The sequence below is a fragment of the Siphateles boraxobius genome, unplaced genomic scaffold (assembly GCF_051911475.1).
Source record: "Siphateles boraxobius isolate OS27281-9 unplaced genomic scaffold, OSU_SipBor_1 41, whole genome shotgun sequence".
NCBI lineage: Eukaryota > Metazoa > Chordata > Actinopteri > Cypriniformes > Leuciscidae > Siphateles > Siphateles boraxobius.
In genome coordinates, this window is record NW_027509042.1 from 7068806 (window position 1) to 7081537 (window position 12732).

Sequence of the window (12732 nt, forward strand, 5' to 3'; positions counted from 1 at the left end):
AATAATGCGGGTGTCGCTCACTCCGTGGGTGTCCAAAGGGCTTGGCAATTCAGATATAATGGGAGTGATAAGAAATGATTGACAGAAGCATCTGGACACCTAGCCGAGCTCAAAGAGCAGGCGTTTTAGACAACCAACTGTGTACAATGGTGTTTTTCTCCTTTTGGTATTAAAATAGCAAAAGAACGGTGAAGCTGTGAGCTAAAGCGGCTGTGACATTTCCTGCGAGCGCTCGGCACGTTGACCCCTCGTCTCGGGGGGACCGGCATTAAGTTTCCATGGCAATGCAGAGATTTGTAAAAATGAAAATGGAAGAGAGTAAAGACAAACGTGTAGGAAGAAGTATTATTCTCTACTATTGTAAACCCAACATACACAGGTAGCAAATTTATATTCGTGCCACGGAGCTGAGTGTCAGTGGCGACGACAAAATACATTCCCTGTAGAAAATAATTTGCGATGTATGCCGCTACTTTTCCCCACCTTAAAAGGAGGCTCGCATTGCCTTGCCACTTATCCTGAGGTAATTTTCTTAACACATTCAACGCTGTTCAATTATTCAATGTGCTGATTTAGTATGGGTACATTCAGCTCTTGCCATTCCACAAGATAATTCTATGTCATTTCTCAACGTGAAATAAATTAACAAGGCACCAGCTGGCATAATAATTTAGCTTTAAATCTGTTGTGTGCAATATGGACCTAAATAATATGCACATAAATATGTTATGCTATACTGTAATAGCATAACATATATACATACTGTACATACATAATTCATTCTTGAGGACTGGGGCACAACAAGCTATATATACTTAATACACACTGCCATTCAACAGTTTGAGGTAATTATGATTTTTTGGGGGTAAAAGTTTCATTTAGCAAGTTTACACTTTTAATTCAATTGATCAAAGGGAACAGTGTTTATTTGTCTTTATTTATAATGTTGCAAAATATATTTATTTCAATAGTAAACTTTCTATTCACTGTATATTCTATCAAATAAATGCATCATGGTGCGCATAAGAGACTTCTTTCAAAAACATAAAAAAAAATCTTTACCGACCTCACACTTTTGAATGGTAGTGTATGTAAAATCAATAAAACAAATTGCTAATTTTTTTTTGTTTTTTAAAAAACATAATTCCCATAATTTTAAGTAGGTTCTATTAGTATTGAACAAAATAAAAAACTACTTCTTTTAGAGCGGTAAAATATTGTTTTCAGTATGACAGTAGTGATAGTTCAGTAGAAAATCATTCATTCATTCATCAAAGTGAATGCTAGATGTATCAATACTTATAATAAATATTTGACAAATTATTTTTGAATGGTTTTGAACAAGATTAAGCTTTATACCAGGATAAACACATTTTGTGAGAAAATGGAAGAAGCAGGACATGTTTAACAAATTAATCCAAAACAATTCCATAACATAAACTTATATTTTTCAGTTCTGTAGCTTGTTTTGTCCCAGTACTCAAGTATCAATCAAATACAATGATAATAATAACAACAGATACAAAGTAACACAAAACAGCCCTAAACAGAAAAAAAAATGATAACACATGAAAATTGTATCATTTCACGTGTGCAGAGCAGGGGATATTTCCGGTAGTAACCGAGGCTTTTAATTTCAGCAATATGTATCCCCAGGGTCAGCAGATGCGGACAAACTGTGTTTATCAGGGACAAACACTGTGGGCTTGTGGGTGTACTCAAACCGGGCTCCTTTAATCACAAATGGCTCTTCAGACTCATTCTTTCAGACTGATATTCATCTCTCTTTTTCTCACACTCATATGCACACAATTCCTTCTAGGAATAAAGAGCAACACACATGTGATGCTCGAAATGTGCAAAGGGACCAAAGATGGATTACTGGTGCTGCGCTGGCACATTCGTTCTTTGAAAAATGATATTAGCCTCAAAGTCCCCCAAGATAAAACTAATCCTGCCGAGTCTAACATGGCACTTAGACTAGTAAAGAGAACGCCAAACTAATCACGGCCAAATCACTGCATTCATTTGCATTCTGGTTGAGTTTTATTTCATCAAATTAAACTAATTTCTCCTGAAGAGAGTGATTACTGCGGTAAAAAGGAAGGGGATTCAAATACATTGGGGTCCAAAAGTCTGAGACCACTAGTGAAAATGTTTCTATATTTATAGTCTAATACACATTTTCCCCATTTTATTTATTTCACATTTAATTAAATAAGTTTTATTTGAACAATTATTTAACAATTAGTGAAGAACATTTGACCTTTTGTACAAAGCAGTTCACAATAAAAAAAAATGCAATAGTGTATCGAAATAAATCAAAATCTTAAATACTTCTTGTTTTTAGTCATAACATTTTAAAATGTTACAAAATCTTAAAACTTTCCCGTTTTATACAAAAAAAAAAATCCCAATATTCAAATCTGGATTTAGACATTTGGACCTGTATATTTAATAATAATAATAATAATAATAATACTATTTAATATATATATATATATATATATATATATATAAACCTTTTTATAAAATAATTGTCCCATGGAGACTTTAATTAACGTTGCGCATCAATTGTGTGAGACTGCAAACATAACATTAGTGGCAATCGATGTGCTGTCCACCATCTTGATTGACCAATTGTCTGCCGTGCAAATCTATACCTATAGATTGTCTGTGGCACGACCGCGCCACACGGCATATCAAATTATGCTCTGCTGGTTAAAGAGTCTTTTAGCCAACATTAGCAAAACACAGCCATAGGAGGTTAAGTAAATGACAATCTATTTAAAGGGGCACGTAATATGTTGATAGAGACCCTCTATGGTTGGGTTTTAACCAAGAATTTGAAGCTTTGGGGCATGTTCCAGATCTCCGCTGGTGGGCCAATTCCCCTTCAAATGACATTCCACTGACTGACACCGCCTAATTTCCCCTGGTGAGAGAGGAATATGAAATTAAAATGAACCATATGAGCTGGCAACACAACAGTTTAGGCAGATGAGCATTAAGGTGAGCTAATGAGGAAAATGTATTTGGTATTTATTTTTTGGCTGTGAGAAACGTTCTGTTTTATGGCACCATCATGTTCAATCTATGTGTCCATGAGACGGCAAGTTCCAAACAGGTGTTCAATTAGTTATAAAAGTAAAAAAACCCAGAACAATAGGCATTGCTTAGGGAAAAAAACCCCTAATGCGACAAGAATAATAAACAACTTTCTTTTTTTAATAAATGCAACAGAATGTTGCATACATTGTGTATTTTTACCATGATTAATAAATAAAAACACCTGAAGTAAAGAAGTTAAGGCGAGAACTCGGTGAATAAATGCAGATGCTTTTAAGCATTAGACTGAAAATCAAGTTTAAGCTTAATTCTGTAATAACAAGATAAGGGAAAGTGGGCTTAATTAGATAAGTAAACGGATCCCAGCCCTCAAACGTGTCCTATATCAGCAATGACAGGAGCTCTGCTCGCCTCCACAACCTCTCCTATACGGAGCTTTCCGAATTGATATCGCGCCTTCATTCACCTGCACTGCAGCCTTCTGTGGCAGATACGCTTTTAAATGGAAATCATGCAGACAAGCAATCACTTCATAGAGTGTACTCATCCCACTCCTCCTCTCTTTTCTGCTTCATCTTTCGCTCTCTCGCTCTGCAAAGGCACCGAACACATCTACAAGTGGGAAGTTAACTCAACATTAGCATGTTACCACAGGACGGTCGGCATACTATTTTATAAAGCTGTGAAATTATGTACATGAAAAACAGGTCACAGGCCAAACAAACCAAAAAATAGATTGACAATGAAGCCTATTTTAGACCCACTGTGTTTTTGTGACAATTAAGCACATTATCGTCAGAAATAATTACTGAAATGTCTGGACTTTTTATAATTGTAAGTCCCATTATGTTGATTCTCATTCCATTCTCATATTTTTCTAATTAATAATTTAACAAACATACATTAAAGGTAGTACACAAAATAAAACTTTAAAGGGCACCTATTATGCAAAATACACTTTTACATGGTGTTTGAACATAAATGTGTGTTGGCAGTGTGTGAGCAAAACCACCCTAGAATGATAAAAATCCACCCAGTGTTTTTTTTTTTTACAATCTCAATAAATCATAAGCACTGTCTCAGAACGAGCTGTTCTAAGATCCAGCTCAGTGTGACGTAGAATTGAGCAAGCCCCACCGACGTGGTTTGATTGACACTGTGGTTTTGGCATAGACTCCGCCCTCGGTGATCTGTACGCCATCCTGCATTGTTTCAACGACAGCCGGTGTTCAGAAACATAAGTGTTCTGTTGTGGGATGTAATAATGTACATATTAGTTTTCACTTAACTCCGACATCAGAGCCACTGAAAACGCAGTGGATGGATTTTATTTATGAAGGAAAGGCGCCACTTAAACTTCCAAAATACGTTTGTTTGCGCGAATCATTTTCTGACTGACTGTTTTGTGAACGAGAGTCTTTTCAAAGCAGGTCTTGCTTCAAAGTTAATCCTCAAGTGTGGATCGTTGCCTACTGTTCGCGATCCAACGTCACCTCCAGTAGAAGTAAGTGTATTTTATGATTTTTGAGCAAATAGTCATTTCAGTCGATGTCAGCCAATTCAACAACAAATGCGTCTAGAGTTGTTGTCTTCGTAGGATATCTGTGTATATAATTCAAACCTTGCTTGTATAGTGTGTAACCACACGTTTATAAATATATATATGTATATATTTAAAGATATTGTATTAAAAACTGTGCATGTTTTCTGTAAAGACAAGACATCAAAATTGCTATGTTTATACAAAGACCAGCACATCGACACGAAGCTGTAGAACGAGGGATATTGGCGTGCAGACAGAATATCACATAAATGTAATTTTGTTTGTACGTAGCAAACGTTATCACAGTATTTGTGTTTGTAGTTTCAAAAAATTGCGCCAACGTTATCACAGTTTGTGTGTGTCTGTGTGTGTGTGTTACACATCCATAATTGCCAAGGGGGCGTGATTACAACTCTATAAGAACATACATGATACATGTATCAAATAACCATTCCGAGACGTCCCGGTCCATTCTCATTTGTGTTTCTTCTGCCGGAGTCTCTTCATCATCTGGGTCTGATTCCGGTTCAAACATGGACGGCTGAATGCCATACAAAACAGCGGGTCTCTCACTCTCAGCCATTCTGCTTCTACCGACTGTTTAATGCCATAGGTATGCAAGTTACACCCTCATCCAAAGGCAGGGCGAGGATATGCAGCTCATTTACATTTAAGGTGGTACACACCAAAACAGCTCTTTTTTTAAAACAGGCACCAAAAATGACATTTTCAAATGGTTTTAATACAATAACTGTGGGGTATTTTGTGCTGAAACTTCACAAATACATTCTGGGGACACCCGAGACCAATATTACATCTTGTAAAAATAATAGGTGCCCTTTAAAGGATTAGTTCACCCAAAACTGAAAATGATCCCATAATTTACTCACCTTCAAGCCATCCGGTGTAAATGACTTTCTTCTTTCAGCCAAACACAATCGAAGTTATATAAAAAAAAATATATAACTATAACCACTGGCTTCCAGTAACAGCCGTTCGAGGGTCTATTTCTGGCGGAAGAGTGACCTCTGACCCGACGTTTATATACACCTTGGATGGCTTCAGGGTGAGTAAATTATAATATTTATTTTTGGGAGAACTAACCCTTCAATGTATGAATTATATAAATTTTTTTGGTATGAGAATTGGTGGAATCATGTTTATTGTCATAAACATATTGTCACAATGCGTACAATCTAAAATATGCTTCATTTACTTTAAGCGAAATATAAATTCTTCGTAACACCTTACAATAAGGTCCCATTTGTTAACATTAGTTAATGCATTAACTAACATTAACTAACAATGACCAATGCATTTGTTACAGTATTTATTAATCTTTGTTAACATTATTTAATAACAATACAACTGTTCATTGTTAGTTCATGTTAGTGCAGGCCCATTAAATAATATTTACAATATAATAATATCATAGTAACATTAACAGAAACAAAATTTAAAAAATGTATAAGTTGAATGTTGAAATTAACATTAATATTACTAAATAAAAGAGGCTATATGTAGAATTCAGAAACCCTTGTTCTTAGCAACAACGTTAAGTGAACTGCAGCCAGCAACCTTTTGCACGTGCTCACACTCGTGCACACGTAACGCACAAGAGACTGAATATGTAAATATGTGCTGGATGCTTTCTTCTCAATAACAGGACAGAGGTGAAAAAGCAGCAATTAAGAAAGCATCTGATCATAGCGATGTAGATATGTTTGCACCAGCTCTGCAATTCACCGGCATCATGTCGACAGATGAGATGATTAAAATTACACAGTTATGATAGTTTGATTATAGAGTTAATTTGAGACATAGACATAGAGAGGCTCTCGGGAGTGTGTGTAAAACGGCACATCCTTTAGATTTTCCTGGCAGAAATGACCCGAGTCCTTTACTGGAAAATCAGTTTACAGGTTTTCATAGACAACCTAGGAAGTTGGGGAAGGTTTGTTTTTAGAGTTTTGTTAGATGCTGTTCACACATTGGCAATAAAACAGCAATTAATTAACAACAATGTTTACATATAGCCCCTTTTTAAGTAGATTTCACTGTTAGTTTGTGTTAACTAGCTAACTAATGCTAACTAATTAAACTTTAATTGAAATAAATGAACCTTGTAAAGTGTTACCAATTTGTACATTTTTTATTCAAATTTTGGAATGCAATTTCACTTTTGTGAGATTTACCCATATGTACATTTGGCCCAGGTTTCCCTATACTGCAACCGTCCAGAACCAGAAATTTCACAATGATCAAAAGAAGACAGTCCAAATTTCCTCCAAAACCCATTCCATCATATATACCAGGCAACCTTTCATCTTCTTCAAAAGGCTATTCTTTGAGAGAGGGCAATTTCAGACACACAGCTTTGTGAAAAAAGAAAGTCAACTCTCCATTAGTTTGTCTTTTACAAATTATGCCTCCACAGAAAACCTTTGATCCTTTGTCCTAACTTAAATTCGTACATCTAATATCGCCACCTTGTACCGTGCGTGTACAGATTCCAGATTATGAAGACTTAATGAATCACATTTCCTCTTTAAAACCACAGGCAACTCTTTATGCAAAAATATATGAGCCCAATGAAACTAAACAATTCACCATTAGTATAAGAATGACCAAAATCAGTAGACCATACAGAAACTTTTGAAATAAAAAATCTGCTACATTACATATTCAAAAGGACACACATTGGCTGTAATTGTATCTAACAACTAGCCACTGTTAATAACCTCCCTTGGGCTGCACCGAGCCGCACACAAACTTAATATATCCTACTGTTTGTTAAACAAGTGCACATCAGCACAGCACAGGCAAAAATAAGCTGTCAACTCAACCGCCACGATCCTACACTATTGCACAGCAGTCATGTACAATCAAGTCAAAATCAGCTACGGAAACATGCACTCGGGCGCAGCAAAGTCAGCTCGAAAACATCAGCCCATCCGCTGACCTGTCCTACCTAAAACAGCTGATTGTATATCTAGAACAAATCCCCTGCCCTATCTCTTTTTTATTTATGTGTTTCTCCTATGGGTATTATTTATTTTACTGCAGTGGACGACTTTAAAAAGATTTGCGTTTCAGGAGCTGCCACTATCTTCTTGCACAACAAAGAAAAGACATTCACCTTGCCATTTCAGCAGCTTTCTTGTCACTGACCCAGCACAGGACCAATTGTTTACTGTACAACAACAAAAAAGGGTCGTTAAAATCAAAAATTTATAAACAGCATAGGCCCAATAATATCCTAATCAACTAATTCACCTGGACATTTTAAAATAAATTGAGTAAAATAAGACTGTAATACAATTTTTTAAAAATGATCTTCAGCAGAATAAAAGGTAACACTGTTTCGATGGTGCACTTTAGACATTCTACTGACTAGAAGTAGCTTTGCAACTACATGTCAACTTATTCTACTAACTCGAAACCTAACCTAACAGTCTACTCTATTACAGTCTACTAATACTAATAGTGGGAGAGTTAGGGTGTTCACACTTGTAGTTCGGTTTGCTTGGTTCATTTAGTCCAAAACCCCCTCCAAACAAACCAAACATTTAGACATGGTCCGCTTAGTGTTCACATAACACTAAACCTGAAGGCATAGGGATAGGTTCACAACCTGATTGGTCAGCTTTTAAGACATATATTCAGAGATTGAACTTACCGAACATCCAAAACAATGCTGTGTGCTGGGCTAAATGCGCTCGTTGTATGTGCGTGGCCTGCACATGATGGTATTTTAACCAGCTGAGAACTCATGAAGAGCTTATAAAATTTGTAAAAGGAATCAAAACAGCATCAGGAATCCCTCCGTCAAACACACAAACAAATATCTGCTACGAGGAGACGTACCGAACTGTATTGGGCAACATCACGACTATGACAAGTAAAAACAGGTAAGCTTGAACATTCTGTCCTTTTTAGGGTTAGCATCTTGTGACATCATGTCCTGTTTTAGGTTCGTTTACATGTCTTTGATCAGTGCATTCATATTTTATTCCAGCCGCACCAGAGTTCGTTTTGAAATGGACCAAGATTAATCTTTTCAGGGGTCTCGGTCCGCTTGTTTGGTGCGCACCAGGGTTCAGATGGCAGCGTTCACACTTATTCACAAAACGCAATAACAATAGCACCAGGGTTCATTTTAATCCAACCAAACATTCCAAGTGTGAACACACCCTTAGGTGACATCAAGCTGCAAAGTTACTTACAATTAGTAGAATGTCTAAAGTGGATCATTGGAATAAAGTGTTACTGAATAAAGTACGTAAATACTACCTTTATGCATAAATACTTTTAATAAATACAACTTAAGTACTATATATTTTTGTATGTCAATGCATATGGTCCTAAAAAAAAAAAAAAAAAAAAAATTGATTTTGAAAAACAAAAAACATGTTTATCCTTGCTGCTGTACACGTGATTTGGCACGAAAGAATGACTAGTTTACAAATACTGTGATACTTCACTCGTGAGGTTTCTATCAGAGCAGTCCTGCGACCCATTTAAGGGTCACGACCTGTTAGTTTAGAGCCACTGATCTATAGAATGTCCAGGTAGACACATCAGTTACAAATAAGACAGAAATGGCATCTCTTCCTCCCTCCCTTTCGATCTCTCTCCTCTCCTCTCTGTCAGAAAAAAAGGAGCTGCTGCTATGAAGATGGATTATCCTGCTGGTGACACCGTCTCCTCTCTTTCTCCGCCATCAAGGAGAGCCTGCACAATTATGCCAATTAATCTTACACAAAAGGAGTTCAAATGCACCCTGCTTTGATTAGGTCTGGCTCCCAGACAGGTGCTTGCACTCAGCATGCATCCACATACACGCACGCACACACAAACGCAGATTTGCATAAAACAATACATCTGATTATGAATTAGTCTCTAATGGCATTTCCACTTAATGAGAGTGGTGTCTTTATACCTGCTGCTGTTTGCAAGGTTAGCAAGAGCTGACAGGGACGCGATATAAATAAGTGGAATAAAACACATCTTAAAGCCGACATGAAACCGCATTTGCAACCCTTTTTATTTCACATGTGGCATATAGGGGGAAAAAAACAAGATGGGACTTTATTTTAGTAGACCTATCAATGGGTTATAACATTTAATTAAGTTAATTCAATTATATACATGTTAATTAATACAATTAAATCACATGTATATGCTGAGAAAGTTAAGATGGTATATAATTTTATATAAGCTGGTTTATTTAAGCTCCTGGCTTCTATTGGCCGGTTAACATGTTGTTCCGCCCCAAACTCACATCATTGGCTAATCAAGCTATAAATCATTTCAAGTTGCTTTTAGATCTTTAATGTGATTACAGAAAGTACTTTAACATCGATAAACTAACATCTCACAGGAAGTGAAACACTCTGTTGTACTGAACTACTTGTACACAATGAAGCTTATACAGTCTTTATAATGAATAACAGGAATGAATGTCCATATAAGACTATGTGTAAGTGTACATACTCTAAGTGTGCGTAGGCATTAGGTGTACAAGACATTGCCAAAGGAGCTTGAAAGAATGTCAACATTTTCCAGAAATACATTCAATTCTGCAAAAAGCTCCCTGGCTGGCTTCCATCTATTGACAATGCAATCAAACATTCTGACCAGACCTCGCTGACCACAATACAACCTGGGACATGTACGTGCAAACTTGTGATTTATCCATTTTTCTTTTTAATTACTTCTGTGTCAAAGATAGGTGAGAAGTCTAGGTGGAATACTGTTCATGATCAAAGACAGAAAATAGCATTATTTTGTTCTAAACCACAAAGAGGGCCAAAACCGCATAAAAACATTATGTTTTAATAAGACCTCCCATTAATAAATACTAAGTCTTTGCCTTTTTTCCCTGACTGCAAAGGCAGAGTGGCAAGACAATCCTTTAGATCCACTTAAACACCCATTCGACACCTAAATGGCTTCTTAAAATTCAAATAAAGCTCTTAGCAATCTTTGTAACTACTGAACACTTGGTTTCCCCAAAAGAAAACAAGCAATGTCTAACACGACATTTATAGCAAATAAAGCACAGCAAGGACTATTATCTAAAGTGGTAGGGTTTAGGACATTTTCGTGCCAGGCAGGACAAAGAAAAGTCTTCCGTAAAAAGGTAAAGATAGAGCAGCCCCAAATAATATTTGGACATGAATTTCATTACATTAGATAACAAAATATCAAACTAAACTTTCTGAGCAATTCTCTCTCATATAGATTTATGAAGTGAACCTGCAATTAAACATGCTACACTAAGTGTGACAACCATTAAGCATCTAAATGCTTTTTTTACTTTCATTTTGAACAGTATATATTGTTTTGCTTGAAATGGTACATTTCTTGAAAATAAATGGCACTTATTTTTATATTTTGTCATTGAATGCAATCCCATTCAGACATTTTTAAATTTAACTTACGTTATCGTCTCTACCATAAGTAATGCGCAAGGATTCCTCAAATTAAACCATAACAAACTAGACAACACATACTCTCCATAGTCTCTATCGGTTTGTGAATATAGTGTTTAAAAGAATAGGAAAGAGATGCAAAACATAGTGAAAAGAAGAAAAGACGTCTCATGGCAAATCAATTTTCTTCCTTGACTCTTCAAGGTGTAGACATGGAGTATTCATCAGCTTTGCTGTCCTCTCACACAGGACATCTCAAGGACATTGACAGCATAACCCCTATGCAAACGGCCCGCCACTCTGTTTGATGAGCACCAACACCAACTTTGTATATGTAAACGACGGGCAGCCGTGGTCTGCACACACTGACAGATGCAGACGCACTGAACTTTGCCTATCTCAGTGTGGTCAAACGCAAGCACTCCGGGTCGGTGGCATACTGCACTTGTATCAAGCTGGCTCTGGCTGAGACAGAGACATATGTTTGTTGATAAAGGCTGGTCTGGCAGGGACGCTGACCTCCTACTAAGTGTGCAGAGAAGTTGATTAACACCCTGCCTTTGCTCAGGAGGGAATATTACTGGTCACCTGATAAACCTGCAGAGTCCTGTTATGAGGGACTGCGTGATCCTTACTGGAGCTGTTAATAAGAACATCAGGCTTCATTTGAATAATTGTGTGTGCTCACTGATTTCTGTAGCCTGGCAAGCCAGACCTGGCTGCAAAATAATTTTTGCTGCCGCTAGGGTGCGTCTAGATTTCTAGGCTATGATTTCTGTGCTAAATGTGCATCTTTTACAATACTTCATCACAGTTGAAGTGACAAAATGTAAACATGAGTGCTAAAAATACATTGCCTGCAATATCTTATTAAAAAAATGCCTTTAGACAGTATTTTAGGACGTCATAGTCTTGCTGGATGAAAAACCTCCAGCATTAACCAGTTTGAGATAGACTGGTCTATTTTGCAGTTTTTAGAAAGGTTTTGTCTGGCTGGGAAACCAGTTGGTTAACCTGTCAAAACACAGACTGATCCAGACTATGATGTCTGGGTAGGCAGTGTACTATCATTTTTGAAAGAAGTCTCCTATGTGCACCAAGGCTGCATTTATTTGACCAAAAATATTGTAAATATTAAAAACAATAATTGCTTTTTACTGTAATGTATTACATCTGTACATCTATTCCTGTGACGGCAAAGCTGAATTTTTAGCATCATTACTCCAGTCTTCAGTGTTACTTGATCCTTTAGAAATAATAATAATAATAATATATTTTATTTATAATACGCCTTTCTCAAACTCAAAGTGCTAATCTAATATCATTCTAATATGTTAAATATAAAGCAAAATCATTCTAATATGTTGATTTGACACTCAAACATTTCTTATTATTACACATATTGAAACCAGATTTGCAGCTCAATATTTTTGTGGAAACAGTGATACATTTTTTCAGGATTCCCTGATGTATGGAAAGTTCCACAGAAGTTCAATAGAAATCTTTTTTGTAACATTATAAATGTCTTTACTGTCAATTTTGATAAATGTAACGCATTAATGCTTAATAAAAGTATTCATTTTATTTCAAAAACAAATCTTACTGACCCCAAACTTTTGAACGGTAGTGTGAGTAATAAAATATAATTTACATTAACATTACCCACAATTTTTTATATCTTAT

The 12732-nt window shown here is 36.3% G+C and overlaps 1 protein-coding gene across 2 annotated transcripts in view; it reads right to left on the reverse strand.

Annotated features, from left to right (window-relative positions):
* Positions 1–12732, reverse strand: part of cntn4 (contactin 4) — a 170390-nt gene that overhangs the window by 32301 nt on the left and 125357 nt on the right. The window lies entirely within an intron of this gene.